This window comes from Oncorhynchus masou, unplaced genomic scaffold, assembly GCF_036934945.1.
Source record: "Oncorhynchus masou masou isolate Uvic2021 unplaced genomic scaffold, UVic_Omas_1.1 unplaced_scaffold_1405, whole genome shotgun sequence".
Classification (NCBI taxonomy): domain Eukaryota; kingdom Metazoa; phylum Chordata; class Actinopteri; order Salmoniformes; family Salmonidae; genus Oncorhynchus; species Oncorhynchus masou.
The window spans coordinates 93308-117435 of record NW_027003985.1 but is presented as its reverse complement, the minus strand read 5'-3'; the positions used below and the strand labels follow the sequence as shown (position 1 = coordinate 117435).

The following is a 24128-nucleotide window of genomic DNA, read 5'->3' as shown; positions in this document are numbered from 1 at the left end:
ACCATTCAGCCACCTTGTCCTGCGCCCAAGAGGTGATAGTTGGCGTTCCGACCAGTGGCCCAAGATCTGCATGTCTGAGCTTATTCAAGGATCTGCAAAAGGGCTCATCCGGGATTTGAACCCGGGACCTCTCACACCCGAAGCGAGAATCATACCCCTAGACCAACGAGCCTTATGCCAAAAGGTATTTTTTTGCTTTCTGCAGCAATGACAGTGAAGATATCGATTGACGTGTCCACGGTGCTTGGAACGATTGAACATCATGTGAGTGTTTTGTGCTTTACTTGTGAGCATAACAGTCTTCCAAACTCTTGACCATGCTTCAGTTCAAATCTTCTGTAGTTCATCTGCTGTGTCTTTCACATTCTGTCTTCTTCAGTCGCGACAGCAAACTGATGTCGAGTTTTTACAAATGAATAAAGTGCAAAATGAGATACATTCATTTTTTAAAAGAGAAAATTAAAAAATAAGACTTCAAAAAGAATGGAAATCATTTACTTTGAGTCAAATGACGCAAGGGTACGTGAATCAAAGTAAATTAATGTTGAAAATACCCATTCAAATAGATCAGTTTTCAACTAGAGGGATTGAGACTCAGCATATCCGTCTCAATCCTCCACAGCTGCTGATTTTCCCCTCCATATCTGCAGTGAAAGATGGTGGACCGAGATCGGTTTTTGTCAAACCATGAGACATACCTATAATCGGTCTTCTCACAAAAACATCTCTAGCTTCCGAACCGTTTAACCTACAAATTCGTATGACCACTCTATGGAAAGGGGAGACCCTCACGAACACGGTGGTATTCTCAATTTTCCTCTACATCCCCCACAAGTGTCAGGAGACTCGTCTGAAGTCAGAACCGTCTTGTATGTGCCAACTTCTGTTTGTAGAATCCAAAATCTTTGGGCTACAAACCAATGTGACCCCACTTGTCGCAATGTTCTCCGTTTTGCCCTACGTTCCCCACAAGTGTCACGGGACTAATCTGAAGGTAACCTGTAGTGATTAAAATGATAGATTTTTTAACCAGGGACCTCTCGCAACCTAAGCCATAATCATACCCCTAAACCAACGATCTGTTTGGTCAAAGAATTATCACTTTCCACAAAAATGACAGTCAAGATATGAGTCGATGTCTCCATGTTGCCAATGAGCTTCAAATAGCATTGGTGGTATAGTGGTGAGCATAGCTGCCTTCCAAGCAGTTGACCCGGGTTCGATTCCCGGCCAATGCAGAGGAAGAGAAATTCATCTCTTTTAGGGGCTGGATGTCATTTCAAGTGTACGACATTTGAATCATTATCGTTGTTCGTGGAAGTCAGAATTGCTCCAACATTCTGCAGGTTGTCAAAAATAATAAAAGTTGTGCGATGTTGAACCAACAAGTGCATATCAAAATAGATTTGCAGTCCATCGCCAAAACCATTCAGCCACCTTGTCCTGCGCCCAAGAGGTGATAGTTGGCGTTCCGACCAGTGGCCCAAGATCTGCATGTCTGAGCTTATTCAAGGATCTGCAAAAGGGCTCATCCGGGATTTGAACCCGGGACCTCTCACACCCGAAGCGAGAATCATACCCCTAGACCAACGAGCCTTATGCCAAAAGGTATTTTTTTGCTTTCTGCAGCAATGACAGTGAAGATATCGATTGACGTGTCCACGGTGCTTGGAACGATTGAACATCATGTGAGTGTTTTGTGCTTTACTTGTGAGCATAACAGTCTTCCAAACTCTTGACCATGCTTCAGTTCAAATCTTCTGTAGTTCATCTGCTGTGTCTTTCACATTCTGTCTTCTTCAGTCGCGACAGCAAACTGATGTCGAGTTTTTACAAATGAATAAAGTGCAAAATGAGATACATTCATTTTTTAAAAGAGAAAATTAAAAAATAAGACTTCAAAAAGAATGGAAATCATTTACTTTGAGTCAAATGACGCAAGGGTACGTGAATCAAAGTAAATTAATGTTGAAAATACCCATTCAAATAGATCAGTTTTCAACTAGAGGGATTGAGACTCAGCATATCCGTCTCAATCCTCCACAGCTGCTGATTTTCCCCTCCATATCTGCAGTGAAAGATGGTGGACCGAGATCGGTTTTTGTCAAACCATGAGACATACCTATAATCGGTCTTCTCACAAAAACATCTCTAGCTTCCGAACCGTTTAACCTACAAATTCGTATGACCACTCTATGGAAAGGGGAGACCCTCACGAACACGGTGGTATTCTCAATTTTCCTCTACATCCCCCACAAGTGTCAGGAGACTCGTCTGAAGTCAGAACCGTCTATGTGCCAACTTCTGTTTGTAGAATCCAAAATCTTTGGGCTACAAACCAATGTGACCCCACTTGTCGCAATGTTCTCCGTTTTGCCCTACGTTCCCCACAAGTGTCACGGGACTAATCTGAAGGTAACCTGTAGTGATTAAAATGATAGATTTTTTAACCAGGGACCTCTCGCAACCTAAGCCATAATCATACCCCTAAACCAACGATCTGTTTGGTCAAAGAATTATCACTTTCCACAAAAATGACAGTCAAGATATGAGTCGATGTCTCCATGTTGCCAATGAGCTTCAAATAGCATTGGTGGTATAGTGGTGAGCATAGCTGCCTTCCAAGCAGTTGACCCGGGTTCGATTCCCGGCCAATGCAGAGGAAGAGAAATTCATCTCTTTTAGGGGCTGGATGTCATTTCAAGTGTACGACATTTGAATCATTATCGTTGTTCGTGGAAGTCAGAATTGCTCCAACATTCTGCAGGTTGTCAAAAATAATAAAAGTTGTGCGATGTTGAACCAACAAGTGCATATCAAAATAGATTTGCAGTCCATCGCCAAAACCATTCAGCCACCTTGTCCTGCGCCCAAGAGGTGATAGTTGGCGTTCCGACCAGTGGCCCAAGATCTGCATGTCTGAGCTTATTCAAGGATCTGCAAAAGGGCTCATCCGGGATTTGAACCCGGGACCTCTCACACCCGAAGCGAGAATCATACCCCTAGACCAACGAGCCTTATGCCAAAAGGTATTTTTTTGCTTTCTGCAGCAATGACAGTGAAGATATCGATTGACGTGTCCACGGTGCTTGGAACGATTGAACATCATGTGAGTGTTTTGTGCTTTACTTGTGAGCATAACAGTCTTCCAAACTCTTGACCATGCTTCAGTTCAAATCTTCTGTAGTTCATCTGCTGTGTCTTTCACATTCTGTCTTCTTCAGTCGCGACAGCAAACTGATGTCGAGTTTTTACAAATGAATAAAGTGCAAAATGAGATACATTCATTTTTTAAAAGAGAAAATTAAAAAATAAGACTTCAAAAAGAATGGAAATCATTTACTTTGAGTCAAATGACGCAAGGGTACGTGGAATCAAAGTAAATTAATGTTGAAAATACCCATTCAAATAGATCAGTTTTCAACTAGAGGGATTGAGACTCAGCATATCCGTCTCAATCCTCCACAGCTGCTGATTTTCCCCTCCATATCTGCAGTGAAAGATGGTGGACCGAGATCGGTTTTTGTCAAACCATGAGACATACCTATAATCGGTCTTCTCACAAAAACATCTCTAGCTTCCGAACCGTTTAACCTACAAATTCGTATGACCACTCTATGGAAAGGGGAGACCCTCACGAACACGGTGGTATTCTCAATTTTCCTCTACATCCCCCACAAGTGTCAGGAGACTCGTCTGAAGTCAGAACCGTCTATGTGCCAACTTCTGTTTGTAGAATCCAAAATCTTTGGGCTACAAACCAATGTGACCCCACTTGTCGCAATGTTCTCCGTTTTGCCCTACGTTCCCCACAAGTGTCACGGGACTAATCTGAAGGTAACCTGTAGTGATTAAAATGATAGATTTTTTAACCAGGGACCTCTCGCAACCTAAGCCATAATCATACCCCTAAACCAACGATCTGTTTGGTCAAAGAATTATCACTTTCCACAAAAATGACAGTCAAGATATGAGTCGATGTCTCCATGTTGCCAATGAGCTTCAAATAGCATTGGTGGTATAGTGGTGAGCATAGCTGCCTTCCAAGCAGTTGACCCGGGTTCGATTCCCGGCCAATGCAGAGGAAGAGAAATTCATCTCTTTTAGGGGCTGGATGTCATTTCAAGTGTACGACATTTGAATCATTATCGTTGTTCGTGGAAGTCAGAATTGCTCCAACATTCTGCAGGTTGTCAAAAATAATAAAAGTTGTGCGATGTTGAACCAACAAGTGCATATCAAAATAGATTTGCAGTCCATCGCCAAAACCATTCAGCCACCTTGTCCTGCGCCCAAGAGGTGATAGTTGGCGTTCCGACCAGTGGCCCAAGATCTGCATGTCTGAGCTTATTCAAGGATCTGCAAAAGGGCTCATCCGGGATTTGAACCCGGGACCTCTCACACCCGAAGCGAGAATCATACCCCTAGACCAACGAGCCTTATGCCAAAAGGTATTTTTTTGCTTTCTGCAGCAATGACAGTGAAGATATCGATTGACGTGTCCACGGTGCTTGGAACGATTGAACATCATGTGAGTGTTTTGTGCTTTACTTGTGAGCATAACAGTCTTCCAAACTCTTGACCATGCTTCAGTTCAAATCTTCTGTAGTTCATCTGCTGTGTCTTTCACATTCTGTCTTCTTCAGTCGCGACAGCAAACTGATGTCGAGTTTTTACAAATGAATAAAGTGCAAAATGAGATACATTCATTTTTTAAAAGAGAAAATTAAAAAATAAGACTTCAAAAAGAATGGAAATCATTTACTTTGAGTCAAATGACGCAAGGGTACGTGAATCAAAGTAAATTAATGTTGAAAATACCCATTCAAATAGATCAGTTTTCAACTAGAGGGATTGAGACTCAGCATATCGTCTCAATCCTCCACAGCTGCTGATTTTCCCCTCCATATCTGCAGTGAAAGATGGTGGACCGAGATCGGTTTTTGTCAAACCATGAGACATACCTATAATCGGTCTTCTCACAAAAACATCTCTAGCTTCCGAACCGTTTAACCTACAAATTCGTATGACCACTCTATGGAAAGGGGAGACCCTCACGAACACGGTGGTATTCTCAATTTTCCTCTACATCCCCCACAAGTGTCAGGAGACTCGTCTGAAGTCAGAACCGTCTATGTGCCAACTTCTGTTTGTAGAATCCAAAATCTTTGGGCTACAAACCAATGTGACCCCACTTGTCGCAATGTTCTCCGTTTTGCCCTACGTTCCCCACAAGTGTCACGGGACTAATCTGAAGGTAACCTGTAGTGATTAAAATGATAGATTTTTTAACCAGGGACCTCTCGCAACCTAAGCCATAATCATACCCCTAAACCAACGATCTGTTTGGTCAAAGAATTATCACTTTCCACAAAAATGACAGTCAAGATATGAGTCGATGTCTCCATGTTGCCAATGAGCTTCAAATAGCATTGGTGGTATAGTGGTGAGCATAGCTGCCTTCCAAGCAGTTGACCCGGGTTCGATTCCCGGCCAATGCAGAGGAAGAGAAATTCATCTCTTTTAGGGGCTGGATGTCATTTCAAGTGTACGACATTTGAATCATTATCGTTGTTCGTGGAAGTCAGAATTGCTCCAACATTCTGCAGGTTGTCAAAAATAATAAAAGTTGTGCGATGTTGAACCAACAAGTGCATATCAAAATAGATTTGCAGTCCATCGCCAAAACCATTCAGCCACCTTGTCCTGCGCCCAAGAGGTGATAGTTGGCGTTCCGACCAGTGGCCCAAGATCTGCATGTCTGAGCTTATTCAAGGATCTGCAAAAGGGCTCATCCGGGATTTGAACCCGGGACCTCTCACACCCGAAGCGAGAATCATACCCCTAGACCAACGATCCTTATGCCAAAAGTTTTTTTTTGCTTTCTGCAGCAATGACAGTGAAGATATCGATTGACGTGTCCACGGTGCTTGGAACGATTGAACATCATGTGAGTGTTTTGTGCTTTACTTGTGAGCATAACAGTCTTCCAAACTCTTGACCATGCTTCAGTTCAAATCTTCTGTAGTTCATCTGCTGTGTCTTTCACATTCTGTCTTCTTCAGTCGCGACAGCAAACTGATGTCGAGTTTTTACAAATGAATAAAGTGCAAAATGAGATACATTCATTTTTTAAAAGAGAAAATTAAAAAATAAGACTTCAAAAAGAATGGAAATCATTTACTTTGAGTCAAATGACGCAAGGGTACGTGAATCAAAGTAAATTAATGTTGAAAATACCCATTCAAATAGATCAGTTTTCAACTAGAGGGATTGAGACTCAGCATATCCGTCTCAATCCTCCACAGCTGCTGATTTTCCCCTCCATATCTGCAGTGAAAGATGGTGGACCGAGATCGGTTTTTGTCAAACCATGAGACATACATATATAATCGGTCTTCTCACAAAAACATCTCTAGCTTCCGAACCGTTTAACCTACAAATTCGTATGACCACTCTATGGAAAGGGGAGACCCTCACGAACACGGTGGTATTCTCAATTTTCTCTACATCCCCCACAAGTGTCAGGAGACTCGTCTGAAGTCAGAACCGTCTATGTGCCAACTTCTGTTTGTAGAATCCAAAATCTTTGGGCTACAAACCAATGTGACCCCACTTGTCGCAATGTTCTCCGTTTTGCCCTACGTTCCCCACAAGTGTCACGGGACTAATCTGAAGGTAACCTGTAGTGATTAAAATGATAGATTTTTTAACCAGGGACCTCTCGCAACCTAAGCCATAATCATACCCCTAAACCAACGATCTGTTTGGTCAAAGAATTATCACTTTCCACAAAAATGACAGTCAAGATATGAGTCGATGTCTCCATGTTGCCAATGAGCTTCAAATAGCATTGGTGGTATAGTGGTGAGCATAGCTGCCTTCCAAGCAGTTGACCCGGGTTCGATTCCCGGCCAATGCAGAGGAAGAGAAATTCATCTCTTTTAGGGGCTGGATGTCATTTCAAGTGTACGACATTTGAATCATTATCGTTGTTCGTGGAAGTCAGAATTGCTCCAACATTCTGCAGGTTGTCAAAAATAATAAAAGTTGTGCGATGTTGAACCAACAAGTGCATATCAAAATAGATTTGCAGTCCATCGCCAAAACCATTCAGCCACCTTGTCCTGCGCCCAAGAGGTGATAGTTGGCGTTCCGACCAGTGGCCCAAGATCTGCATGTCTGAGCTTATTCAAGGATCTGCAAAAGGGCTCATCCGGGATTTGAACCCGGGACCTCTCACACCCGAAGCGAGAATCATACCCCTAGACCAACGAGCCTTATGCCAAAAGGTATTTTTTTGCTTTCTGCAGCAATGACAGTGAAGATATCGATTGACGTGTCCACGGTGCTTGGAACGATTGAACATCATGTGAGTGTTTTGTGCTTTACTTGTGAGCATAACAGTCTTCCAAACTCTTGACCATGCTTCAGTTCAAATCTTCTGTAGTTCATCTGCTGTGTCTTTCACATTCTGTCTTCTTCAGTCGCGACAGCAAACTGATGTCGAGTTTTTACAAATGAATAAAGTGCAAAATGAGATACATTCATTTTTTAAAAGAGAAAATTAAAAAATAAGACTTCAAAAAGAATGGAAATCATTTACTTTGAGTCAAATGACGCAAGGGTACGTGAATCAAAGTAAATTAATGTTGAAAATACCCATTCAAATAGATCAGTTTTCAACTAGAGGGATTGAGACTCAGCATATCCGTCTCAATCCTCCACAGCTGCTGATTTTCCCCTCCATATCTGCAGTGAAAGATGGTGGACCGAGATCGGTTTTTGTCAAACCATGAGACATACCTATAATCGGTCTTCTCACAAAAACATCTCTAGCTTCCGAACCGTTTAACCTACAAATTCGTATGCCACTCTATGGAAAGGGGAGACCCTCACGAACACGGTGGTATTCTCAATTTTCTCTACATCCCCCACAAGTGTCAGGAGACTCGTCTGAAGTCAGAACCGTCTATGTGCCAACTTCTGTTTGTAGAATCCAAAATCTTTGGGCTACAAACCAATGTGACCCCACTTGTCGCAATGTTCTCCGTTTTGCCCTACGTTCCCCACAAGTGTCACGGGACTAATCTGAAGGTAACCTGTAGTGATTAAAATGATAGATTTTTTAACCAGGGACCTCTCGCAACCTAAGCCATAATCATACCCCTAAACCAACGATCTGTTTGGTCAAAGAATTATCACTTTCCACAAAAATGACAGTCAAGATATGAGTCGATGTCTCCATGTTGCCAATGAGCTTCAAATAGCATTGGTGGTATAGTGGTGAGCATAGCTGCCTTCCAAGCAGTTGACCCGGGTTCGATTCCCGGCCAATGCAGAGGAAGAGAAATTCATCTCTTTTAGGGGCTGGATGTCATTTCAAGTGTACGACATTTGAATCATTATCGTTGTTCGTGGAAGTCAGAATTGCTCCAACATTCTGCAGGTTGTCAAAAATAATAAAAGTTGTGCGATGTTGAACCAACAAGTGCATATCAAAATAGATTTGCAGTCCATCGCCAAAACCATTCAGCCACCTTGTCCTGCGCCCAAGAGGTGATAGTTGGCGTTCCGACCAGTGGCCCAAGATCTGCATGTCTGAGCTTATTCAAGGATCTGCAAAAGGGCTCATCCGGGATTTGAACCCGGGACCTCTCACACCCGAAGCGAGAATCATACCCCTAGACCAACGAGCCTTATGCCAAAAGGTATTTTTTTGCTTTCTGCAGCAATGACAGTGAAGATATCGATTGACGTGTCCACGGTGCTTGGAACGATTGAACATCATGTGAGTGTTTTGTGCTTTACTTGTGAGCATAACAGTCTTCCAAACTCTTGACCATGCTTCAGTTCAAATCTTCTGTAGTTCATCTGCTGTGTCTTTCACATTCTGTCTTCTTCAGTCGCGACAGCAAACTGATGTCGAGTTTTTACAAATGAATAAAGTGCAAAATGAGATACATTCATTTTTTAAAAGAGAAAATTAAAAAATAAGACTTCAAAAAGAATGGAAATCATTTACTTTGAGTCAAATGACGCAAGGGTACGTGAATCAAAGTAAATTAATGTTGAAAATACCCATTCAAATAGATCAGTTTTCAACTAGAGGGATTGAGACTCAGCATATCCGTCTCAATCCTCCACAACTGCTGATTTTCCCCTCCATATCTGCAGTGAAAGATGGTGGACCGAGATCGGTTTTTGTCAAACCATGAGACATACCTATAAGTCTTCTCACAAAAACATCTCTAGCTTCCGAACCGTTTAACCTACAAATTCGTATGACCACTCTATGGAAAGGGGAGACCCTCACGAACACGGTGGTATTCTCAATTTTTCTCTACATCCCCCACAAGTGTCAGGAGACTCGTCTGAAGTCAGAACCGTCTATGTGCCAACTTCTGTTTGTAGAATCCAAAATCTTTGGGCTACAAACCAATGTGACCCCACTTGTCGCAATGTTCTCCGTTTTGCCCTACGTTCCCCACAAGTGTCACGGGACTAATCTGAAGGTAACCTGTAGTGATTAAAATGATAGATTTTTTAACCAGGGACCTCTCGCAACCTAAGCCATAATCATACCCCTAAACCAACGATCTGTTTGGTCAAAGAATTATCACTTTCCACAAAAATGACAGTCAAGATATGAGTCGATGTCTCCATGTTGCCAATGAGCTTCAAATAGCATTGGTGGTATAGTGGTGAGCATAGCTGCCTTCCAAGCAGTTGACCCGGGTTCGATTCCCGGCCAATGCAGAGGAAGAGAAATTCATCTCTTTTAGGGGCTGGATGTCATTTCAAGTGTACGACATTTGAATCATTATCGTTGTTCGTGGAAGTCAGAATTGCTCCAACATTCTGCAGGTTGTCAAAAATAATAAAAGTTGTGCGATGTTGAACCAACAAGTGCATATCAAAATAGATTTGCAGTCCATCGCCAAAACCATTCAGCCACCTTGTCCTGCGCCCAAGAGGTGATAGTTGGCGTTCCGACCAGTGGCCCAAGATCTGCATGTCTGAGCTTATTCAAGGATCTGCAAAAGGGCTCATCCGGGATTTGAACCCGGGACCTCTCACACCCGAAGCGAGAATCATACCCCTAGACCAACGAGCCTTATGCCAAAAGGTATTTTTTTGCTTTCTGCAGCAATGACAGTGAAGATATCGATTGACGTGTCCACGGTGCTTGGAACGATTGAACATCATGTGAGTGTTTTGTGCTTTACTTGTGAGCATAACAGTCTTCCAAACTCTTGACCATGCTTCAGTTCAAATCTTCTGTAGTTCATCTGCTGTGTCTTTCACATTCTGTCTTCTTCAGTCGCGACAGCAAACTGATGTCGAGTTTTTACAAATGAATAAAGTGCAAAATGAGATACATTCATTTTTTAAAAGAGAAAATTAAAAAATAAGACTTCAAAAAGAATGGAAATCATTTACTTTGAGTCAAATGACGCAAGGGTACGTGAATCAAAGTAAATTAATGTTGAAAATACCCATTCAAATAGATCAGTTTTCAACTAGAGGGATTGAGACTCAGCATATCCGTCTCAATCCTCCACAACTGCTGATTTTCCCCTCCATATCTGCAGTGAAAGATGGTGGACCGAGATCGGTTTTTGTCAAACCATGAGACATACCTATAATAGTCTTCTCACAAAAACATCTCTAGCTTCCGAACCGTTTAACCTACAAATTCGTATGACCACTCTATGGAAAGGGGAGACCCTCACGAACACGGTGGTATTCTCAATTTTTCTCTACATCCCCCACAAGTGTCAGGAGACTCGTCTGAAGTCAGAACCGTCTATGTGCCAACTTCTGTTTGTAGAATCCAAAATCTTTGGGCTACAAACCAATGTGACCCCACTTGTCGCAATGTTCTCCGTTTTGCCCTACGTTCCCCACAAGTGTCACGGGACTAATCTGAAGGTAACCTGTAGTGATTAAAATGATAGATTTTTTAACCAGGGACCTCTCGCAACCTAAGCCATAATCATACCCCTAAACCAACGATCTGTTTGGTCAAAGAATTATCACTTTCCACAAAAATGACAGTCAAGATATGAGTCGATGTCTCCATGTTGCCAATGAGCTTCAAATAGCATTGGTGGTATAGTGGTGAGCATAGCTGCCTTCCAAGCAGTTGACCCGGGTTCGATTCCCGGCCAATGCAGAGGAAGAGAAAGTCATCTCTTTTAGGGGCTGGATGTCATTTCAAGTGTACGACATTTGAATCATTATCGTTGTTCGTGGAAGTCAGAATTGCTCCAACATTCTGCAGGTTGTCAAAAATAATAAAAGTTGTGCGATGTTGAACCAACAAGTGCATATCAAAATAGATTTGCAGTCCATCGCCAAAACCATTCAGCCACCTTGTCCTGCGCCCAAGAGGTGATAGTTGGCGTTCCGACCAGTGGCCCAAGATCTGCATGTCTGAGCTTATTCAAGGATCTGCAAAAGGGCTCATCCGGGATTTGAACCCGGGACCTCTCACACCCGAAGCGAGAATCATACCCCTAGACCAACGAGCCTTATGCCAAAAGGTATTTTTTTGCTTTCTGCAGCAATGACAGTGAAGATATCGATTGACGTGTCCACGGTGCTTGGAACGATTGAACATCATGTGAGTGTTTTGTGCTTTACTTGTGAGCATAACAGTCTTCCAAACTCTTGACCATGCTTCAGTTCAAATCTTCTGTAGTTCATCTGCTGTGTCTTTCACATTCTGTCTTCTTCAGTCGCGACAGCAAACTGATGTCGAGTTTTTACAAATGAATAAAGTGCAAAATGAGATACATTCATTTTTTAAAAGAGAAAATTAAAAAATAAGACTTCAAAAAGAATGGAAATCATTTACTTTGAGTCAAAATGACGCAAGGGTACGTGAATCAAAGTAAATTAATGTTGAAAATACCCATTCAAATAGATCAGTTTTCAACTAGAGGGATTGAGACTCAGCATATCCGTCTCAATCCTCCACAACTGCTGATTTTCCCCTCCATATCTGCAGTGAAAGATGGTGGACCGAGATCGGTTTTTGTCAAACCATGAGACATACCTATAGTCTTCTCACAAAAACATCTCTAGCTTCCGAACCGTTTAACCTACAAATTCGTATGACCACTCTATGGAAAGGGGAGACCCTCACGAACACGGTGGTATTCTCAATTTTTCTCTACATCCCCCACAAGTGTCAGGAGACTCGTCTGAAGTCAGAACCGTCTATGTGCCAACTTCTGTTTGTAGAATCCAAAATCTTTGGGCTACAAACCAATGTGACCCCACTTGTCGCAATGTTCTCCGTTTTGCCCTACGTTCCCCACAAGTGTCACGGGACTAATCTGAAGGTAACCTGTAGTGATTAAAATGATAGATTTTTTAACCAGGGACCTCTCGCAACCTAAGCCATAATCATACCCCTAAACCAACGATCTGTTTGGTCAAAGAATTATCACTTTCCACAAAAATGACGGTCAAGATATGAGTCGATGTCTCCATGTTGCCAATGAGCTTCAAATAGCATTGGTGGTATAGTGGTGAGCATAGCTGCCTTCCAAGCAGTTGACCCGGGTTCGATTCCCGGCCAATGCAGAGGAAGAGAAAGTCATCTCTTTTAGGGGCTGGATGTCATTTCAAGTGTACGACATTTGAATCATTATCGTTGTTCGTGGAAGTCAGAATTGCTCCAACATTCTGCAGGTTGTCAAAAATAATAAAAGTTGTGCGATGTTGAACCAACAAGTGCATATCAAAATAGATTTGCAGTCCATCGCCAAAACCATTCAGCCACCTTGTCCTGCGCCCAAGAGGTGATAGTTGGCGTTCCGACCAGTGGCCCAAGATCTGCATGTCTGAGCTTATTCAAGGATCTGCAAAAGGGCTCATCCGGGATTTGAACCCGGGACCTCTCACACCCGAAGCGAGAATCATACCCCTAGACCAACGAGCCTTATGCCAAAAGGTATTTTTTTGCTTTCTGCAGCAATGACAGTGAAGATATCGATTGACGTGTCCACGGTGCTTGGAACGATTGAACATCATGTGAGTGTTTTGTGCTTTACTTGTGAGCATAACAGTCTTCCAAACTCTTGACCATGCTTCAGTTCAAATCTTCTGTAGTTCATCTGCTGTGTCTTTCACATTCTGTCTTCTTCAGTCGCGACAGCAAACTGATGTCGAGTTTTTACAAATGAATAAAGTGCAAAATGAGATACATTCATTTTTTAAAAGAGAAAATTAAAAAATAAGACTTCAAAAAGAATGGAAATCATTTACTTTGAGTCAAATGACGCAAGGGTACGTGAATCAAAGTAAATTAATGTTGAAAATACCCATTCAAATAGATCAGTTTTCAACTAGAGGGATTGAGACTCAGCATATCCGTCTCAATCCTCCACAGCTGCTGATTTTCCCCTCCATATCTGCAGTGAAAGATGGTGGACCGAGATCGGTTTTTGTCAAACCATGAGACATACCTATAGTCTTCTCACAAAAACATCTCTAGCTTCCGAACCGTTTAACCTACAAATTCGTATGACCACTCTATGGAAAGGGGAGACCCTCACGAACACGGTGGTATTCTCAATTTTTCTCTACATCCCCCACAAGTGTCAGGAGACTCGTCTGAAGTCAGAACCGTCTATGTGCCAACTTCTGTTTGTAGAATCCAAAATCTTTGGGCTACAAACCAATGTGACCCCACTTGTCGCAATGTTCTCCGTTTTGCCCTACGTTCCCCACAAGTGTCACGGGACTAATCTGAAGGTAACCTGTAGTGATTAAAATGATAGATTTTTTAACCAGGGACCTCTCGCAACCTAAGCCATAATCATACCCCTAAACCAACGATCTGTTTGGTCAAAGAATTATCACTTTCCACAAAAATGACGGTCAAGATATGAGTCGATGTCTCCATGTTGCCAATGAGCTTCAAATAGCATTGGTGGTATAGTGGTGAGCATAGCTGCCTTCCAAGCAGTTGACCCGGGTTCGATTCCCGGCCAATGCAGAGGAAGAGAAATTCATCTCTTTTAGGGGCTGGATGTCATTTCAAGTGTACGACATTTGAATCATTATCGTTGTTCGTGGAAGTCAGAATTGCTCCAACATTCTGCAGGTTGTCAAAAATAATAAAAGTTGTGCGATGTTGAACCAACAAGTGCATATCAAAATAGATTTGCAGTCCATCGCCAAAACCATTCAGCCACCTTGTCCTGCGCCCAAGAGGTGATAGTTGGCGTTCCGACCAGTGGCCCAAGATCTGCATGTCTGAGCTTATTCAAGGATCTGCAAAAGGGCTCATCCGGGATTTGAACCCGGGACCTCTCACACCCGAAGCGAGAATCATACCCCTAGACCAACGAGCCTTATGCCAAAAGGTATTTTTTTGCTTTCTGCAGCAATGACAGTGAAGATATCGATTGACGTGTCCACGGTGCTTGGAACGATTGAACATCATGTGAGTGTTTTGTGCTTTACTTGTGAGCATAACAGTCTTCCAAACTCTTGACCATGCTTCAGTTCAAATCTTCTGTAGTTCATCTGCTGTGTCTTTCACATTCTGTCTTCTTCAGTCGCGACAGCAAACTGATGTCGAGTTTTTACAAATGAATAAAGTGCAAAATGAGATACATTCATTTTTTAAAAGAGAAAATTAAAAAATAAGACTTCAAAAAGAATGGAAATCATTTACTTTGAGTCAAATGACGCAAGGGTACGTGAATCAAAGTAAATTAATGTTGAAAATACCCATTCAAATAGATCAGTTTTCAACTAGAGGGATTGAGACTCAGCATATCCGTCTCAATCCTCCACAACTGCTGATTTTCCCCTCCATATCTGCAGTGAAAGATGGTGGACCGAGATCGGTTTTTGTCAAACCATGAGACATACCTATAGTCTTCTCACAAAAACATCTCTAGCTTCCGAACCGTTTAACCTACAAATTCGTATGACCACTCTATGGAAAGGGGAGACCCTCACGAACACGGTGGTATTCTCAATTTTCTCTACATCCCCCACAAGTGTCAGGAGACTCGTCTGAAGTCAGAACCGTCTATGTGCCAACTTCTGTTTGTAGAATCCAAAATCTTTGGGCTACAAACCAATGTGACCCCACTTGTCGCAATGTTCTCCGTTTTGCCCTACGTTCCCCACAAGTGTCACGGGACTAATCTGAAGGTAACCTGTAGTGATTAAAATGATAGATTTTTTAACCAGGGACCTCTCGCAACCTAAGCCATAATCATACCCCTAAACCAACGATCTGTTTGGTCAAAGAATTATCACTTTCCACAAAAATGACGGTCAAGATATGAGTCGATGTCTCCATGTTGCCAATGAGCTTCAAATTGCATTGGTGGTATAGTGGTGAGCATAGCTGCCTTCCAAGCAGTTGACCCGGGTTCGATTCCCGGCCAATGCAGAGAAAGAGAAAGTCATCTCTTTTAGGGGCTGGATGTCATTTCAAGTGTACGACATTTGAATCATTATCGTTGTTCGTGGAAGTCAGAATTGCTCCAACATTCTGCAGGTTGTCAAAAATAATAAAAGTTGTGCGATGTTGAACCAACAAGTGCATATCAAAATAGATTTGCAGTCCATCGCCAAAACCATTCAGCCACCTTGTCCTGCGCCCAAGAGGTGATAGTTGGCGTTCCGACCAGTGGCCCAAGATCTGCATGTCTGAGCTTATTCAAGGATCTGCAAAAGGGCTCATCCGGGATTTGAACCCGGGACCTCTCACACCCGAAGCGAGAATCATACCCCTAGACCAACGAGCCTTATGCCAAAAGGTATTTTTTTGCTTTCTGCAGCAATGACAGTGAAGATATCGATTGACGTGTCCACGGTGCTTGGAACGATTGAACATCATGTGAGTGTTTTGTGCTTTACTTGTGAGCATAACAGTCTTCCAAACTCTTGACCATGCTTCAGTTCAAATCTTCTGTAGTTCATCTGCTGTGTCTTTCACATTCTGTCTTCTTCAGTCGCGACAGCAAACTGATGTCGAGTTTTTACAAATGAATAAAGTGCAAAATGAGATACATTCATTTTTTAAAAGAGAAAATTAAAAAATAAGACTTCAAAAAGAATGGAAATCATTTACTTTGAGTCAAATGACGCAAGGGTACGTGAATCAAAGTAAATTAATGTTGAAAATACCCATTCAAATAGATCAGTTTTCAACTAGAGGGATTGAGACTCAGCATATCCGTCTCAATCCTCCACAACTGCTGATTTTCCCCTCCATATCTGCAGTGAAAGATGGTGGACCGAGATCGGTTTTTGTCAAACCATGAGACATACCTATAAGTCTTCTCACAAAAACATCTCTAGCTTCCGAACCGTTTAACCTACAAATTCGTATGACCACTCTATGGAAAGGGGAGACCCTCACGAACACGGTGGTATTCTCAATTTTTCTCTACATCCCCCACAAGTGTCAGGAGACTCGTCTGAAGTCAGAACCGTCTATGTGCCAACTTCTGTTTGTAGAATCCAAAATCTTTGGGCTACAAACCAATGTGACCCCACTTGTCGCAATGTTCTCCGTTTTGCCCTACGTTCCCCACAAGTGTCACGGGACTAATCTGAAGGTAACCTGTAGTGATTAAAATGATAGATTTTTTAACCAGGGACCTCTCGCAACCTAAGCCATAATCATACCCCTAAACCAACGATCTGTTTGGTCAAAGAATTATCACTTTCCACAAAAATGACGGTCAAGATATGAGTCGATGTCTCCATGTTGCCAATGAGCTTCAAATAGCATTGGTGGTATAGTGGTGAGCATAGCTGCCTTCCAAGCAGTTGACCCGGGTTCGATTCCCGGCCAATGCAGAGGAAGAGAAAGTCATCTCTTTTTAGGGGCTGGATGTCATTTCAAGTGTACGACATTTGAATCATTATCGTTGTTCGTGGAAGTCAGAATTGCTCCAACATTCTGCAGGTTGTCAAAAATAATAAAAGTTGTGCGATGTTGAACCAACAAGTGCATATCAAAATAGATTTGCAGTCCATCGCCAAAACCATTCAGCCACCTTGTCCTGCGCCCAAGAGGTGATAGTTGGCGTTCCGACCAGTGGCCCAAGATCTGCATGTCTGAGCTTATTCAAGGATCTGCAAAAGGGCTCATCCGGGATTTGAACCCGGGACCTCTCACACCCGAAGCGAGAATCATACCCCTAGACCAACGAGCCTTATGCCAAAAGGTATTTTTTTGCTTTCTGCAGCAATGACAGTGAAGATATCGATTGACGTGTCCACGGTGCTTGGAACGATTGAACATCATGTGAGTGTTTTGTGCTTTACTTGTGAGCATAACAGTCTTCCAAACTCTTGACCATGCTTCAGTTCAAATCTTCTGTAGTTCATCTGCTGTGTCTTTCACATTCTGTCTTCTTCAGTCGCGACAGCAAACTGATGTCGAGTTTTTACAAATGAATAAAGTGCAAAATGAGATACATTCATTTTTTAAAAGAGAAAATTAAAAAATAAGACTTCAAAAAGAATGGAAATCATTTACTTTGAGTCAAATGACGCAAGGGTACGTGAATCAAAGTAAATTAATGTTGAAAATACCCATTCAAATAGATCAGTTTTCAACTAGAGGGATTGAGACTCAGCATATCCGTCTCAATCCTCCACAACTGCTGATTTTCCCCTCCATATCTGCAGTGAAAGATGGTGGACCGAGATCGGTTTTTGTCAAACCATGAGACATACTATATAGTCTTCTCACAAAAACATCTCTAGCTTCCGAACCGTTTAACCTACAAATTCGTATGACCACTCTATGGAAAGGGGAGACCCTCACGAACACGGTGGTATTCTCAATTTTTCTCTACATCCCCCACAAGTGTCAGGAGACTCGTCTGAAGTCAGAACCGTCTATGTGCCAACTTCTGTTTGTAGAATCCAAAATCTTTGGGCTACAAACCAATGTGACCCCACTTGTCGCAATGTTCTCCGTTTTGCCCTACGTTCCCCACAAGTGTCACGGGACTAATCTGAAGGTAACCTGTAGTGATTAAAATGATAGATTTTTTAACCAGGGACCTCTCGCAACCTAAGCCATAATCATACCCCTAAACCAACGATCTGTTTGGTCAAAGAATTATCACTTTCCACAAAAATGACAGTCAAGATATGAGTCGATGTCTCCATGTTGCCAATGAGCTTCAAACAGCATTGGTGGTATAGTGGTGAGCATAGCTGCCTTCCAAGCAGTTGACCCGGGTTCGATTCCCGGCCAATGCAGAGAAAGAGAAAGTCATCTCTTTTAGGGGCTGGATGTCATTTCAAGTGTACGACATTTGAATCATTATCGTTGTTCGTGGAAGTCAGAATTGCTCCAACATTCTGCAGGTTGTCAAAAATAATAAAAGTTGTGCGATGTTGAACCAACAAGTGCATATCAAAATAGATTTGCAGTCCATCGCCAAAACCATTCAGCCACCTTGTCCTGCGCCCAAGAGGTGATAGTTGGCGTTCCGACCAGTGGCCCAAGATCTGCATGTCTGAGCTTATTCAAGGATCTGCAAAAGGGCTCATCCGGGATTTGAACCCGGGACCTCTCACACCCGAAGCGAGAATCATACCCCTAGACCAACGAGCCTTATGCCAAAAGGTATTTTTTTGCTTTCTGCAGCAATGACAGTGAAGATATCGATTGACGTGTCCACGGTGCTTGGAACGATTGAACATCATGTGAGTGTTTTGTGCTTTACTTGTGAGCATAACAGTCTTCCAAACTCTTGACCATGCTTCAGTTCAAATCTTCTGTAGTTCATCTGCTGTGTCTTTCACATTCTGTCTTCTTCAGTCGCGACAGCAAACTGATGTCGAGTTTTTACAAATGAATAAAGTGCAAAATGAGATACATTCATTTTTTAAAAGAGAAAATTAAAAAATAAGACTTCAAAAAGAATGGAAATCATTTACTTTGAGTCAAATGACGCAAGGGTACGTGAATCAAAGTAAATTAATGTTGAAAATACCCATTCAAATAGATCAGTTTTCAACTAGAGGGATTGAGACTCAGCATATCCGTCTCAATCCTCCACAACTGCTGATTTTCCCCTCCATATCTGCAGTGAAAGATGGTGGACCGAGATCGGTTTTTGTCAAACCATGAGACATACCTATAAGTCTTCTCACAAAAACATCTCTAGCTTCCGAACCGTTTAACCTACAAATTCGTATGACCACTCTATGGAAAGGGGAGACCCTCACGAACACGGTGGTATTCTCAATTTTCTCTACATCCCCCACAAGTGTCAGGAGACTCGTCTGAAGTCAGAACCGTCTATGTGCCAACTTCTGTTTGTAGAATCCAAAATCTTTGGGCTACAAACCAATGTGACCCCACTTGTCGCAATGTTCTCCGTTTTGCCCTACGTTCCCCACAAGTGTCACGGGACTAATCTGAAGGTAACCTGTAGTGATTAAAATGATAGATTTTTTAACCAGGGACCTCTCGCAACCTAAGCCATAATCATACCCCTAAACCAACGATCTGTTTGGTCAAAGAATTATCACTTTCCACAAAAATGACGGTCAAGATATGAGTCGATGTCTCCATGTTGCCAATGAGCTTCAAATAGCATTGGTGGTATAGTGGTGAGCATAGCTGCCTTCCAAGCAGTTGACCCGGGTTCGATTCCCGGCCAATGCAGAGGAAGAGAAATTCATCTCTTTTAGGGGCTGGATGTCATTTCAAGTGTACGACATTTGAATCATTATCGTTGTTCGTGGAAGTCAGAATTGCTCCAACATTCTGCAGGTTGTCAAAAATAATAAAAGTTGTGCGATGTTGAACCAACAAGTGCATATCAAAATAGATTTGCAGTCCATCGCCAAAACCATTCAGCCACCTTGTCCTGCGCCCAAGAGGTGATAGTTGGCGTTCCGACCAGTGGCCCAAGATCTGCATGTCTGAGCTTATTCAAGGATCTGCAAAAGGGCTCATCCGGGATTTGAACCCGGGACCTCTCACACCCGAAGCGAGAATCATACCCCTAGACCAACGAGCCTTATGCCAAAAGGTATTTTTTTGCTTTCTGCAGCAATGACAGTGAAGATATCGATTGACGTGTCCACGGTGCTTGGAACGATTGAACATCATGTGAGTGTTTTGTGCTTTACTTGTGAGCATAACAGTCTTCCAAACTCTTGACCATGCTTCAGTTCAAATCTTCTGTAGTTCATCTGCTGTGTCTTTCACATTCTGTCTTCTTCAGTCGCGACAGCAAACTGATGTCGAGTTTTTACAAATGAATAAAGTGCAAAATGAGATACATTCATTTTTTAAAAGAGAAAATTAAAAAATAAGACTTCAAAAAGAATGGAAATCATTTACTTTGAGTCAAATGACGCAAGGGTACGTGAATCAAAGTAAATTAATGTTGAAAATACCCATTCAAATAGATCAGTTTTCAACTAGAGGGATTGAGACTCAGCATATCCGTCTCAATCCTCCACAACTGCTGATTTTCCCCTCCATATCTGCAGTGAAAGATGGTGGACCGAGATCGGTTTTTGTCAAACCATGAGACATACCTATAGTCTTCTCACAAAAACATCTCTAGCTTCCGAACCGTTTAACCTACAAATTCGTATGACCACTCTATGGAAAGGGGAGACCCTCACGAACACGGTGGTATTCTCAATTTTTCTCTACATCCCCCACAAGTGTCAGGAGACTCGTCTGAAGTCAGAACCGTCTATGTGCCAACTTCTGTTTGTAGAATCCAAAATCTTTGGGCTACAAACCAATGTGACCCCACTTGTCGCAATGTTCTCCGTTTTGCCCTACGTTCCCCACAAGTGTCACGGGACTAATCTGAAGGTAACCTGTAGTGATTAAAATGATAGATTTTTTAACCAGGGACCTCTCGCAACCTAAGCCATAATCATACCCCTAAACCAACGATCTGTTTGGTCAAAGAATTATCACTTTCCACAAAAATGACGGTCAAGATATGAGTCGATGTCTCCATGTTGCCAATGAGCTTCAAATAGCATTGGTGGTATAGTGGTGAGCATAGCTGCCTTCCAAGCAGTTGACCCGGGTTCGATTCCCGGCCAATGCAGAGGAAGAGAAAGTCATCTCTTTTAGGGGCTGGATGTCATTTCAAGTGTACGACATTTGAATCATTATCGTTGTTCGTGGAAGTCAGAATTGCTCCAACATTCTGCAGGTTGTCAAAAATAATAAAAGTTGTGCGATGTTGAACCAACAAGTGCATATCAAAATAGATTTGCAGTCCATCGCCAAAACCATTCAGCCACCTTGTCCTGCGCCCAAGAGGTGATAGTTGGCGTTCCGACCAGTGGCCCAAGATCTGCATGTCTGAGCTTGAATTTATTCAAGGATCTGCAAAAGGGCTCATCCGGGATTTGAACCCGGGACCTCTCACACCCGAAGCGAGAATCATACCCCTAGACCAACGAGCCTTATGCCAAAAGGTATTTTTTTGCTTTCTGCAGCAATGACAGTGAAGATATCGATTGACGTGTCCACGGTGCTTGGAACGATTGAACATCATGTGAGTGTTTTGTGCTTTACTTGTGAGCATAACAGTCTTCCAAACTCTTGACCATGCTTCAGTTCAAATCTTCTGTAGTTCATCTGCTGTGTCTTTCACATTCTGTCTTCTTCAGTCGCGACAGCAAACTGATGTCGAGTTTTTACAAATGAATAAAGTGCAAAATGAGATACATTCATTTTTTAAAAGAGAAAATTAAAAAATAAGACTTCAAAAAGAATGGAAATCATTTACTTTGAGTCAAATGACGCAAGGGTACGTGAATCAAAGTAAATTAATGTTGAAAATACCCATTCAAATAGATCAGTTTTCAACTAGAGGGATTGAGACTCAGCATATCCGTCTCAATCCTCCACAGCTGCTGATTTTCCCCTCCATATCTGCAGTGAAAGATGGTGGACCGAGATCGGTTTTTGTCAAACCATGAGACATACCTATAGTCTTCTCACAAAAACATCTCTAGCTTCCGAACCGTTTAACCTACAAATTCGTATGACCACTCTATGGAAAGGGGAGACCCTCACGAACACGGTGGTATTCTCAATTTTTCTCTACATCCCCCACAAGTGTCAGGAGACTCGTCTGAAGTCAGAACCGTCTATGTGCCAACTTCTGTTTGTAGAATCCAAAATCTTTGGGCTACAAACCAATGTGACCCCACTTGTCGCAATGTTCTCCGTTTTGCCCTACGTTCCCCACAAGTGTCACGGGACTAATCTGAAGGTAACCTGTAGTGATTAAAATGATAGATTTTTTAACCAGGGACCTCTCGCAACCTAAGCCATAATCATACCCCTAAACCAACGATCTGTTTGGTCAAGAATTATCACTTTCCACAAAAATGACGGTCAAGATATGAGTCGATGTCTCCATGTTGCCAATGAGCTTCAAATAGCATTGGTGGTATAGTGGTGAGCATAGCTGCCTTCCAAGCAGTTGACCCGGGTTCGATTCCCGGCCAATGCAGAGGAAGAGAAAGTCATCTCTTTTAGGGGCTGGATGTCATTTCAAGTGTACGACATTTGAATCATTATCGTTGTTCGTGGAAGTCAGAATTGCTCCAACATTCTGCAGGTTGTCAAAAATAATAAAAGTTGTGCGATGTTGAACCAACAAGTGCATATCAAAATAGATTTGCAGTCCATCGCCAAAACCATTCAGCCACCTTGTCCTGCGCCCAAGAGGTGATAGTTGGCGTTCCGACCAGTGGCCCAAGATCTGCATGTCTGAGCTTATTCAAGGATCTGCAAAAGGGCTCATCCGGGATTTGAACCCGGGACCTCTCACACCCGAAGCGAGAATCATACCCCTAGACCAACGAGCCTTATGCCAAAAGGTATTTTTTTGCTTTCTGCAGCAATGACAGTGAAGATATCGATTGACGTGTCCACGGTGCTTGGAACGATTGAACATCATGTGAGTGTTTTGTGCTTTACTTGTGAGCATAACAGTCTTCCAAACTCTTGACCATGCTTCAGTTCAAATCTTCTGTAGTTCATCTGCTGTGTCTTTCACATTCTGTCTTCTTCAGTCGCGACAGCAAACTGATGTCGAGTTTTTACAAATGAATAAAGTGCAAAATGAGATACATTCATTTTTTAAAAGAGAAAATTAAAAAATAAGACTTCAAAAAGAATGGAAATCATTTACTTTGAGTCAAATGACGCAAGGGTACGTGAATCAAAGTAAATTAATGTTGAAAATACCCATTCAAATAGATCAGTTTTCAACTAGAGGGATTGAGACTCAGCATATCCGTCTCAATCCTCCACAACTGCTGATTTTCCCCTCCATATCTGCAGTGAAAGATGGTGGACGAGATCGGTTTTTGTCAAACCATGAGACATACCTATAGTCTTCTCACAAAAACATCTCTAGCTTCCGAACCGTTTAACCTACAAATTCGTATGACCACTCTATGGAAAGGGGAGACCCTCACGAACACGGTGGTATTCTCAATTTTTCTCTACATCCCCCACAAGTGTCAGGAGACTCGTCTGAAGTCAGAACCGTCTATGTGCCAACTTCTGTTTGTAGAATCCAAAATCTTTGGGCTACAAACCAATGTGACCCCACTTGTCGCAATGTTCTCCGTTTTGCCCTACGTTCCCCACAAGTGTCACGGGACTAATCTGAAGGTAACCTGTAGTGATTAAAATGATAGATTTTTTAACCAGGGACCTCTCGCAACCTAAGCCATAATCATACCCCTAAACCAACGATCTGTTTGGTCAAAGAATTATCACTTTCCACAAAAATGACGGTCAAGATATGAGTCGATGTCTCCATGTTGCCAATGAGATTCAAATAGCATTGATGGTATAGTGGTGAGCATAGCTGCTTCCAAGCAGTTGACCCCGGTTCGATTCCCGGCCAATGCAGAGAAAGAGAAAGTCTTTGCTTTTAGGGGCTGGATGTCATTTCAAGTGTACGACATTTGAATCATTATCGTTGTTCGTGGAAGTCAGAATTGCTCCAACATTCTGCAGGTTGTCAAAAATAATAAAAGTTGTGCGATGTTGAACCAACAAGTGCATATCAAAATAGATTTGCAGTCCATCGCCAAAACCA

General features: G+C 42.3%; 33 non-coding genes across 33 annotated transcripts; 16 read left to right on the top strand and 17 right to left on the bottom strand.

The window, feature by feature from the left end:
* Window positions 1–100: 100 nt before the first annotated feature.
* On the bottom strand, window positions 101–172 carry trnap-cgg (transfer RNA proline (anticodon CGG)). Its single transcript has one exon. It is a non-coding gene; the product is annotated as a tRNA-Pro (tRNA).
* A 994-nt stretch (window positions 173–1166) lies between these two features.
* Window positions 1167–1238, top strand: trnag-ucc (transfer RNA glycine (anticodon UCC)). Its single transcript has one exon. It is a non-coding gene; the product is annotated as a tRNA-Gly (tRNA).
* A 286-nt stretch (window positions 1239–1524) lies between these two features.
* On the bottom strand, window positions 1525–1596 carry trnap-cgg (transfer RNA proline (anticodon CGG)). The gene has a single exon. It is a non-coding gene; the product is annotated as a tRNA-Pro (tRNA).
* Window positions 1597–2587: 991 nt separating this feature from the next.
* On the top strand, window positions 2588–2659 carry trnag-ucc (transfer RNA glycine (anticodon UCC)). The gene has a single exon. It is a non-coding gene; the product is annotated as a tRNA-Gly (tRNA).
* A 286-nt stretch (window positions 2660–2945) lies between these two features.
* trnap-cgg (transfer RNA proline (anticodon CGG)) lies at window positions 2946–3017 on the bottom strand. The gene has a single exon. It is a non-coding gene; the product is annotated as a tRNA-Pro (tRNA).
* Window positions 3018–4009: 992 nt separating this feature from the next.
* trnag-ucc (transfer RNA glycine (anticodon UCC)) lies at window positions 4010–4081 on the top strand. The gene has a single exon. It is a non-coding gene; the product is annotated as a tRNA-Gly (tRNA).
* Window positions 4082–4367: 286 nt separating this feature from the next.
* On the bottom strand, window positions 4368–4439 carry trnap-cgg (transfer RNA proline (anticodon CGG)). Its single transcript has one exon. It is a non-coding gene; the product is annotated as a tRNA-Pro (tRNA).
* Window positions 4440–5429: 990 nt separating this feature from the next.
* Window positions 5430–5501, top strand: trnag-ucc (transfer RNA glycine (anticodon UCC)). The gene has a single exon. It is a non-coding gene; the product is annotated as a tRNA-Gly (tRNA).
* A 286-nt stretch (window positions 5502–5787) lies between these two features.
* On the bottom strand, window positions 5788–5859 carry trnap-cgg (transfer RNA proline (anticodon CGG)). The gene has a single exon. It is a non-coding gene; the product is annotated as a tRNA-Pro (tRNA).
* Window positions 5860–6850: 991 nt separating this feature from the next.
* On the top strand, window positions 6851–6922 carry trnag-ucc (transfer RNA glycine (anticodon UCC)). The gene has a single exon. It is a non-coding gene; the product is annotated as a tRNA-Gly (tRNA).
* A 286-nt stretch (window positions 6923–7208) lies between these two features.
* On the bottom strand, window positions 7209–7280 carry trnap-cgg (transfer RNA proline (anticodon CGG)). The gene has a single exon. It is a non-coding gene; the product is annotated as a tRNA-Pro (tRNA).
* Window positions 7281–8269: 989 nt separating this feature from the next.
* On the top strand, window positions 8270–8341 carry trnag-ucc (transfer RNA glycine (anticodon UCC)). The gene has a single exon. It is a non-coding gene; the product is annotated as a tRNA-Gly (tRNA).
* Window positions 8342–8627: 286 nt separating this feature from the next.
* trnap-cgg (transfer RNA proline (anticodon CGG)) lies at window positions 8628–8699 on the bottom strand. The gene has a single exon. It is a non-coding gene; the product is annotated as a tRNA-Pro (tRNA).
* A 988-nt stretch (window positions 8700–9687) lies between these two features.
* trnag-ucc (transfer RNA glycine (anticodon UCC)) lies at window positions 9688–9759 on the top strand. Its single transcript has one exon. It is a non-coding gene; the product is annotated as a tRNA-Gly (tRNA).
* Window positions 9760–10045: 286 nt separating this feature from the next.
* trnap-cgg (transfer RNA proline (anticodon CGG)) lies at window positions 10046–10117 on the bottom strand. Its single transcript has one exon. It is a non-coding gene; the product is annotated as a tRNA-Pro (tRNA).
* Window positions 10118–11107: 990 nt separating this feature from the next.
* Window positions 11108–11179, top strand: trnag-ucc (transfer RNA glycine (anticodon UCC)). The gene has a single exon. It is a non-coding gene; the product is annotated as a tRNA-Gly (tRNA).
* Window positions 11180–11465: 286 nt separating this feature from the next.
* On the bottom strand, window positions 11466–11537 carry trnap-cgg (transfer RNA proline (anticodon CGG)). Its single transcript has one exon. It is a non-coding gene; the product is annotated as a tRNA-Pro (tRNA).
* Window positions 11538–12525: 988 nt separating this feature from the next.
* trnag-ucc (transfer RNA glycine (anticodon UCC)) lies at window positions 12526–12597 on the top strand. Its single transcript has one exon. It is a non-coding gene; the product is annotated as a tRNA-Gly (tRNA).
* A 286-nt stretch (window positions 12598–12883) lies between these two features.
* On the bottom strand, window positions 12884–12955 carry trnap-cgg (transfer RNA proline (anticodon CGG)). The gene has a single exon. It is a non-coding gene; the product is annotated as a tRNA-Pro (tRNA).
* A 987-nt stretch (window positions 12956–13942) lies between these two features.
* Window positions 13943–14014, top strand: trnag-ucc (transfer RNA glycine (anticodon UCC)). The gene has a single exon. It is a non-coding gene; the product is annotated as a tRNA-Gly (tRNA).
* Window positions 14015–14300: 286 nt separating this feature from the next.
* On the bottom strand, window positions 14301–14372 carry trnap-cgg (transfer RNA proline (anticodon CGG)). The gene has a single exon. It is a non-coding gene; the product is annotated as a tRNA-Pro (tRNA).
* Window positions 14373–15358: 986 nt separating this feature from the next.
* Window positions 15359–15430, top strand: trnag-ucc (transfer RNA glycine (anticodon UCC)). The gene has a single exon. It is a non-coding gene; the product is annotated as a tRNA-Gly (tRNA).
* A 286-nt stretch (window positions 15431–15716) lies between these two features.
* Window positions 15717–15788, bottom strand: trnap-cgg (transfer RNA proline (anticodon CGG)). Its single transcript has one exon. It is a non-coding gene; the product is annotated as a tRNA-Pro (tRNA).
* A 988-nt stretch (window positions 15789–16776) lies between these two features.
* On the top strand, window positions 16777–16848 carry trnag-ucc (transfer RNA glycine (anticodon UCC)). The gene has a single exon. It is a non-coding gene; the product is annotated as a tRNA-Gly (tRNA).
* Window positions 16849–17135: 287 nt separating this feature from the next.
* On the bottom strand, window positions 17136–17207 carry trnap-cgg (transfer RNA proline (anticodon CGG)). Its single transcript has one exon. It is a non-coding gene; the product is annotated as a tRNA-Pro (tRNA).
* Window positions 17208–18195: 988 nt separating this feature from the next.
* On the top strand, window positions 18196–18267 carry trnag-ucc (transfer RNA glycine (anticodon UCC)). Its single transcript has one exon. It is a non-coding gene; the product is annotated as a tRNA-Gly (tRNA).
* A 286-nt stretch (window positions 18268–18553) lies between these two features.
* trnap-cgg (transfer RNA proline (anticodon CGG)) lies at window positions 18554–18625 on the bottom strand. The gene has a single exon. It is a non-coding gene; the product is annotated as a tRNA-Pro (tRNA).
* Window positions 18626–19612: 987 nt separating this feature from the next.
* Window positions 19613–19684, top strand: trnag-ucc (transfer RNA glycine (anticodon UCC)). Its single transcript has one exon. It is a non-coding gene; the product is annotated as a tRNA-Gly (tRNA).
* Window positions 19685–19970: 286 nt separating this feature from the next.
* trnap-cgg (transfer RNA proline (anticodon CGG)) lies at window positions 19971–20042 on the bottom strand. The gene has a single exon. It is a non-coding gene; the product is annotated as a tRNA-Pro (tRNA).
* A 987-nt stretch (window positions 20043–21029) lies between these two features.
* On the top strand, window positions 21030–21101 carry trnag-ucc (transfer RNA glycine (anticodon UCC)). Its single transcript has one exon. It is a non-coding gene; the product is annotated as a tRNA-Gly (tRNA).
* Window positions 21102–21393: 292 nt separating this feature from the next.
* trnap-cgg (transfer RNA proline (anticodon CGG)) lies at window positions 21394–21465 on the bottom strand. The gene has a single exon. It is a non-coding gene; the product is annotated as a tRNA-Pro (tRNA).
* Window positions 21466–22451: 986 nt separating this feature from the next.
* trnag-ucc (transfer RNA glycine (anticodon UCC)) lies at window positions 22452–22523 on the top strand. Its single transcript has one exon. It is a non-coding gene; the product is annotated as a tRNA-Gly (tRNA).
* Window positions 22524–22809: 286 nt separating this feature from the next.
* Window positions 22810–22881, bottom strand: trnap-cgg (transfer RNA proline (anticodon CGG)). The gene has a single exon. It is a non-coding gene; the product is annotated as a tRNA-Pro (tRNA).
* Window positions 22882–24128: the final 1247 nt, after the last annotated feature.